This window comes from Chelonia mydas, chromosome 1 (genome assembly GCF_015237465.2).
Source record: "Chelonia mydas isolate rCheMyd1 chromosome 1, rCheMyd1.pri.v2, whole genome shotgun sequence".
In the NCBI taxonomy this organism is placed as follows: Eukaryota; Metazoa; Chordata; order Testudines; family Cheloniidae; genus Chelonia; species Chelonia mydas.
In genome coordinates, this window is record NC_057849.1 from 10,886,548 (window position 1) to 10,895,167 (window position 8,620).

Consider the following 8,620-nt stretch of genomic DNA (forward strand, 5'->3'; position numbering starts at 1 on the left):
CGTGTTCCCTAAGCATGTGATCTTTAGGGAATGTGTTGGTATCGAGGTGTTCTGATACCACCCTTCTGGAATGTGTTTGCATAAGTGCTCTGTGGCTTGCACCTCTTAGGAATGTGTGTTTTTGCAATATCAGCTCTGATCTTGCAGATTCTGTGAGCAGGGCCTGCCTCTAGCTCACAGCCTGATTTTGCTTTATATCAGCAAAGTTTTGACCGCTACTTAAACCCAGGCCTCAGGCCTCGTACCAGGCCTCTAATAAAAGGGCTTGTGTCTCAGGCTCTCTTCCTACTACAGTTAGCTATAACTTCAGTTCAAATATCTTCATAAATGATCTGGAGGATGGTGTGGATTGCACTCTCAGCAAATTTGCGGATGATACTAAACTGGGAGGAGTGGTAGATACGCTGGAGGGGAGGGATAGGATACAGAAGGACCTAGACAAATTGGAGGATTGGGCCAAAAGAAATCTGATGAGGTTCAATAAGGATAAGTGCAGGGTCCTGCACTTAGGACGGAAGAACCCAATGCACCGCTACAGACTAGGGACCGAATGGCTAGGCAGCAGTTCTGCGGAAAAGGACCTAGGGGTGACAGTGGACGAGAAGCTGGATATGAGTCAGCAGTGTGCCCTTGTTGCCAAGAAGGCCAATGGCATTTTGGGATGTATAAGTAGGGGCATAGCGAGCAGATCGAGGGACGTGATCGTTCCCCTCTATTCGACACTGGTGAGGCCTCATCTGGAGTACTGTGTCCAGTTTTGGGCCCCACACTACAAGAAGGATGTGGATAAATTGGAAAGAGTCCAGCGAAGGGCAACAAAAATGATTAGGGGTCTAGAGCACATGACTTATGAGGAGAGGCTGAGGGAGCTGGGATTGTTTAGTCTGCAGAAGAGAAGAATGAGGGGGGATTTGATAGCTGCTTTCAACTACCTGAAAGGGGGTTCCAAAGAGGATGGCTCTAGACTGTTCTCAATGGTAGCAGATGACAGAACGAGGAGTAATGGTCTCAAGTTGCAATGGGGGAGGTTTAGATTGGATATTAGGAAAAACTTTTTCACTAAGAGGGTGGTGAAACACTGGAATGCGTTACCTAGGGAGGTGGTAGAATCTCCTTCCTTACAGGTTTTTAAGGTCAGGCTTGACAAAGCCCTGGCTGGGATGATTTAACTGGGACTTGGTCCTGCTTTGAGCAGGGGGTTGGACTAGATGACCTTCTGGGGTCCCTTCCAACCCTGATATTCTATGATTCTATGATTCTATGAAATACAGCACTGGGTTGGTTCCAATTAAAAATAAAGCAAGTTTTTAAAGAAAAAGAGATACGATTTTAAATTAGTTCAAGCATAAAGGGTAGAAGTAGAAATAGTTAAAAGCAAATAAAAGTGAAAAATGCTTTCTAATGGCTAATAATTAACACAACAATCTACAGCCTTTGTTCAAGGTAGTTTCCTTACAAATATACCTTTCCACAAGATGTCTGCCCACCCCTCTGATCTGGATCTCCCACAATATCCGAAGTACTCCATTCTTTTGTCTTCTTAGGTAAAAAATCACTTGAGGTTCTTTGCCCCCCTCCCCCTTTAATAGTCCAGTGAATCTCTGAAATGGATTCCGCAGATTACCCCCCAAATTAAAGTTTATTCAAGCTGTGAGGAAGGAGACATGGAGTCTGCTGGGGAAGGCAGTACCATGCTGGTTTCTTCCCCTGCTGGTGTTTGCTCAAATGCAAACTGATATGTTTCCTGCAATCTCCTCCCTCTGCCATGATGCTGAGTAGTTATCTCTTCCCCTTGTTGGCTTGATAGTTCTATTTACCTTTTATCTAAATTGCATACCCCCTGTTTCTTAATGTGTCTTGTAAAAACCTTCAAAGTGGAAGAACCACATTCCTGTGGTGGGGTAACTTCAGCCCTGCCTGACAGACACACAACATACATAATTTCCAACAGATTTGTAATTTTGAATTTGTCCTCCAAACATACCCTACGCAGTAATATTAATGATCAGTATGTTATTAGCTTTCTATTTATATCTTACAGGACACCTTTTAGATACAGGTTATGAGATTAGTGTGTTGAGATACACTCAACTAGTCAGGCCATCTGGGATGATTTAGTTGGGGATTGGTCCTGCTTTGAGCAGGGGGTTGGACTAGATGATGTCATGAGGTCCCTTCCAACCCTGATAGTCTATGATTCTATTAAATTCACTACCAGATACCAGTAAGCCCCTTTCCCTCTTGCATTGGGATGCTGTCATAAATATAAAGGAAAGGGGTTAAGAAGCTTTGATACAGTACTATAAAATCCTCTTACCTGTAAAGGGTTAAGAAGCTCAAGTAACCTGGCAGACACATGACCAAAATAACCAATAAGGGGACAAGGTACTTTCAGATCTGGGGAGGGGGGGAGGCTTTGTGTGTCTGTGTGATGCCTCTGCCGGGGACAGATCAAGAAAGCAAGTAATCCAACTCCTATAGAGTTAGAAAGTAATCTAGCTAGAAAATGTGTTAGATTTTCTTTTGTTTTTGGCTTGTGAAATTCGCTGTGCTGGAGGGAATGTATCCCTGTTTTTGTGTCTTTTTGTAATTTAAGGTTTTGCCTAGAGGGATTCTCTATGTTTTGAATCTAACTGTATGTGAGATTATCTTCCATTCTAATTTCACAGAGGTGCTTCTTTTACCGTTTTTCTTTCTAATAAAGTTCTGTTTCTTTTAAGAGCCTGACTGATTTCTCTATGGTCCTAAGACCCAGGGGTTTGGCTCTGTGATCACTTTGTAACCAATTGGTTAAGATATTATTCTCAAGCCTCCCCAGGAAAGGGGGTGTAAGGGCTTGGGGGATATTTTGGGGGAATAGGAAAGTGGTCCTGTCATAAATATAAAGGGAAGGGTAACCACCTTTCTGTCCACAGTGCTATAAAATCCCTCCTGGCCAGAGGCAAAACCCTTTCACCTGTAAAGGGTTAAGAAGCTAAGATAACCTTGCTGGCACCTGACCAAAATGACCAATGAGGAGACAAGATACTTTCAAAGCTGGTGGGGGGGGAGGACAAAGGGTCTGTCTGTCTGTGTGATGCTTTTGCCGGGAACAGATCAGGAATGCAGCTCAGAACTCCTATAAAAAGTTAGTAAGTAATCTACCTAAAAATGTGTTAGATTTCTTTTGTTTAATGGCTGGTAAAATAGGTTCTGTTGAATGGAATGTATATTCCTGTTTTTGTGTCTTTTTGTAACTTAAGGTTTTGCCTAGAGGGATTCTCTATGTTTTGAATCTGATTACCCTGTAAGGTATTTACCATCCTGATTTTTACAGAGGTGATTCTTTTACTTTTTCTTTAATTAAAAGTCTTCCTTTAAGATCCTGATTGATTTTTCATTGTTCTTAAGATCCAAAGGTTTGGGTCTGTGTTCACCGATGCAAATTGGTGAGGATTTTTATCAAGCCTTCCCCAGGAAAGGGGGTGTAGTGCTTGGGGGGGATATTTTGTGGGGAAGACGTCTCCAAGTGGGCTCTTTCCCTGTTCTTTGTTTAACACGCTTGGTGGTGGCAGCATCGGGTTCAAGGACAAGGCAAAATTTGTACCTTGAGGAAGTTTTTAACCTAAGCTGGTAAAAGTAAGCTTAGGAGGTTTTCATGCAGGTCCCCACATCTGTACCCTAGAGTTCAGAGTGGGGAAGGAACCTTGACAGGTCCTTTCCCTGATTCTTTGTTAAATCACTTGGTGGTGGCAGCGTACCCTCCAAGGGCAAAAAGTTTGTGCCTTGGGGAAGTTTTACCCTAAGCTGGTAGAAATAAGCTTAGAGGGTCTTTCATGCGGGTCCCCACATCTGTACCCTAGAGTTCAGAGCGGGGAGGGAACCCTGACAGATGCTGTTAGGGCTATAGCTGTACATTACAAGATCTCTGCAGTTCTCAGTTTAGTGATGGGCCACGTATGAGAGATCTCATATGTACTGCATACACAGCAGTATGTGTCATCAGATCAATGTCACTGTCTAAGAATGTATTCAGCAAATGATGAAAAATAGGGATCACAGCATATGGGGAAGTGGGGAGACAAGGGTATTATAACGCTCTCAGTTTTCTATCTAGAGGTCTCCCACTTCCTTTGCTGTGTGAGCACCACCAACCAAATCATCAACCCCTCTTCCTGCAGCACACAGAGAACCTTGGAGATTTCTCATGCATGTAATAACCTAGCTGGATGCTACCTACTATGCAAAGCTAACAGGATCACAGCACTAAGATTTGTTCAGGAAGGGTGTGATGAGCATGAATTCCTCTTGTGCATATTTTACCATATTTACTGGAAGATATTTTACTTGTGCATTTCGAGCTAAGCTCAGTGCTTCTGATAACTGGCCAAGTTGTCTGATAATAGGACTGTAACTGTGCGGCTTGGAGATCAGGAGCAGAATGGGTCAGTGCCCTAGCTTTTCATCTTAGGTTAATTAGTTACATATTGTGCTGTTCTTTGAAGATGTAAATTCCTAAATAATGACATGTTCAGTGTTATCTCTGCAGATCTGGCTTCACAACTTGGTTTAGGCTGTAGAAGCTGAAGGGCACTTGAAAATCAAGACAAAATAAAGTCTTAACAAAACTTTTCAGAAGGCTAATTTTACTATATTAGAAGCCCTAGATCAACAGCTTTATTCCCAAACAAAGAGCATTCTAGTTTGATTAGTATTAGCTAGGCACTGTGTACACTATAACTTTTAGCAGAGTTTGTAACCAGTTAGTGGCACGGTTAGCTATACATCATTTCATTGCTGGACTTAGCAAAAGGAGGGGTGGGGAGAAGCAACATTCAGATCACTGTGATAGCTGAGGGAAGAATAACTTTTTTCAATATTATTTTAATTTCACTTAAAATGTTGTGACAATTTGATCAAGATAAAAGCTCTTCTAAGAAGCAGGAGCTCCTTCAATTGTTAAGCATCCTGCGGCAGTGCACTTTGAACTCTATTGTGCAGTCGAGCTGAATAACTACTTGCTTTCTAGTCAGATTCTCTATTTAGGGGGAAACACTCTCCCCTGTTCATAGAAACATAGAATATCAGGGTTGGAAGGGACCTCAGGAGGTCATCTAGTTCAACCCCCTGCTCAAAGCAGGACCGATCCCCAATTAAATCATCCCAGCCAGGGCTTTGTCAAGCCTGACCTTAAAAACCTCAAAGGAAGGAGATTCCACCACCTCCCTAGGTAATGCATTCCAGTGTTTCACCACCCGCCTAGTGAAATAGTTTTTCTAATATCCAACCTAAACCTCCTCCACTGCAACTTCAGACCATTACTCCTCGTTCTGTCATCTGCTACCACTGAGAACAGTCTAGATCCATCCTCTTTGAAATTCCCTTTCAGGTAGTTTAAAGCAGCTATCAAATGCCCCCTCATTCTTCGCTTCCGTAGACTAAACAATCCCAGTTCCCTCAGCCTCTCCTCAGAAGTCATGTGTTCCAATCCCCTAATCATTTTTGTTGCCCTCCGCTGGACGCTTTCCAATTTTTTCACATCCTTCTTGTAGTGTGGAGCCCAAAACTGGACACAGTACCCCAGATGAGGCCTCACCAATGTCGAATAGAGGGGAACAATCACATCCCTCGATCTGCTGGCAATGCCCCTACTTATACATCCCAAAATGCCATTGGCCTTCTTAGCAACAAGGGCACACTGTTGATTCATATCCAGCTTCTCGTCCACTGTAACCCCTAGGTCCTTTTCTGCAGAACTGCTGCCGAACCATTCGGTCCCTCGTCTGTAGCAGTGCATGGGATTCTTCTGTCCTAAGTGCAGGACTCTGCACTTGTCCTTGTTGAACCTCAACAGATTTCTTTTGGCCCAATCCTCTAATTTGTCGAGGTCCCTCTGTATCCTATCCCTACCCTCCAGCATATCTACTTCTCCTCCCAGTTTAGTGTTATCTGCAAACTTGATGAGGGTGCAATCCATGCCATCCTCCAGATCATTAATGAAGATATTGAACAAAACCGGGCCCAGGACCGACCCTTGGGGCACTCCTCTTCATACTGGCTGCCAACTAGACATGGAGCCATTGATCACCACCCATTGAGCCCGACAATCTAGCCATCTTTCTATCCACCTTATAGTCCATTCATCCAGCCCATACTTCTTTAACTTGCTGGCAAGAATACTGTGGGAGACCGTGACAAAAGCTTTGCTAAAGTCAAGAAATAATATGTCCACTGCTTTCCCCTCATGCACAGAGCCAGTCATCTCTTCATAGAAGGCAATTAGATTAGTCAGTCATGACTTGCCCTTGCTGAATCCATGCTGACTGTTCCTGATCACTTTCCCCTCCTCTAAGTGCTTCAGAATTGATTCCTTGAGGACCCGTTCCATGATTTTTCCAGGGACTGAGGTGAGGCTGACTGCCCTGTAGTTCCCTAGATCCTCCTTCTTTCCTTTTTTAAAGATGGGCACTACATTAGCCTTTTTCCAATCTTCTGGGACCTCCCCCGATCTCCATGAGTTTTCAAAGATAATGGCCAATGGCTCTTCAATCACATCCGCCAACTCCTTTAGCACTCTCGGATGCAGCACATCTGGCCCCATGGACTTGTGCTCGTCCAGCTTTTCTAAATAGTCCCGAACCACTTCTGTCTCCACAGAGGGCTGGTCACCTCCTCCCCATGCTGTGCTGCCCAGTGCAGTAGTCTGGGAGCTGACCTTGTTCGTGAAGACAGAGGCAAAAAAAGCATTGAGTACGTTAGCTTTTTCCACATCCTCTGTCACGAGGTTGCCTCCCTCATTCAGTAAGGGGCCCACACTTTCCTTGACTTTCTTCTTGTTGCTAATATACCTGAAGAAACCCTTCTTCTAATTACTTTTAACATCTCTTGCTAGCTGCAACTCCAGGTGTGATTTGGCCTTCCTGATTTCACTCCTGCATGCCCGAGCAATATTTTTATACTCTTCCCTGGTCATTTGTCCAGTCTTCCACTTCTTTTAAGCTTCTTTTTTGTGTTTAAGATCAGCAAGAATTGCACTGTTAAGTGAAGCTGGTTGCCTGCCATATTTACTATTCTTTCTACACATCAGGATGGTTTGTCCCTGTAACCTCAATAGGGATTCTTTAAAATACAGCCAGCTCTCCTGGACTCCTTTCCCCCTCATGTTATTCTCCCAGGGGATCGTGCCCATCAGTTCCCTGCGGGAGTCAAAGTCTGCTTTTCTGAAGTCCAGGGTCCATATTCTGCTGCTCTCCTTTCTTCCTTGTGTCAGGATCCTGAACTCGACCATCTCATGGTCACTGCCTCCCAGGTTCCCATCCACTTTTGCTTCCCCTACTAATTCTTCCCGGTTTGTGAGCAGCAGGTCAAGAAGAGCTCTGCCCCCTAGTTGGTTCCTCCAGCACTTGCACCAGGAAATTGTCCCCTACACTTTCCAAAATCTTCCTGGATTGTCTGTGCACCGCTGTATTGCTCTCCCAGCAGATATCAGGGTGATTGAAGTCTCCCATGAGAACCAGGGCCTGCAATCTAGTAACTTCCGATAGTTGCTGGAAGCAAGCCTCGTCCGCCTCATCCCCCTGGTCTGCTGGTTTATAGCAGACTCCCACCACGACATCACCCTTGTTGCTCAGGCTTCTAAACTTAATCCAGAGACTCTCAGGTTTTTCTGCAGTTTCATACTTGAGCTCTGAGCAGTCATACTGCTCTCTTACATACAATGCAACTCCCCCACCTTTTCTGCCCTGCCTGTCCTTCCTGAACAGTTTATATCCATCCATGACAGTAATCCAGTCATGTGAGTTATCCCACCAAGTCTCTGTTATTCTAATCACATCCTAATTCCTTGACTGTGCCAGGACTTCCAGTTCTCCCTGCTTGTTTCCCAGGCTTCTTGCATTCCTGTATAGGCACTTGAGATAACTCGCTGATTATCCCTCTTTCTCAGTATGAGGCAGGAGCCCTCCCCTCTCACACTCTGCTTGTGCTTCCTCCCGGTATCCCACTTCCCCACTTTGGTCTCCTTCCCCCGGTCAACCTAGTTTAAAGCCCTCCTCACTAGGTTAGCCAGCTCCCGGTAGTGCTATTAATATTCAGGTCATTAAAAGCAGTTAAGGGCACTTATAACCCTGTACTGACAGGTTGGCTATGGAGAGCAGTAACAGGCTGCAGAACCTTTCATCTGTCGATTTGAATTTAGATCAGGTTGTTAGTGCTGACTTGGTTCCTATCTGATGGCTTTTCACAGTACCATATATAACACAATTTGTTTGGCATTGTCCAGTTCCTGTGGAACAAGTATCTACAACCCAAGGACCACCATCATAATTGGCAATGAAAACTGAGCTAATGGTTCCACCAACTGGAGTTGGATTCTCAAGAGTAAGGTTGAAATCTATTGAAAGGATGGTGTGAGAAAGCTCTCAGAAGTGCTGCATCCTGGATTAAGGAAGGACCTTGTTCTCCAAAGGATCTCAAATCAGGATCTTTCACAAGAAAGAAAGAAAGAAAGAAAGAAAGAAAGAAAGAAAGAAAGAAAGAAAGAAAGAAAGGAGAGTGTAATGTTTTCCTCACTTTTTTCTCTTTCTATGCTTGTTTAAATTTTAGCCATTTAGCTTTATTTGTCTGTTAAAATGTAACATTT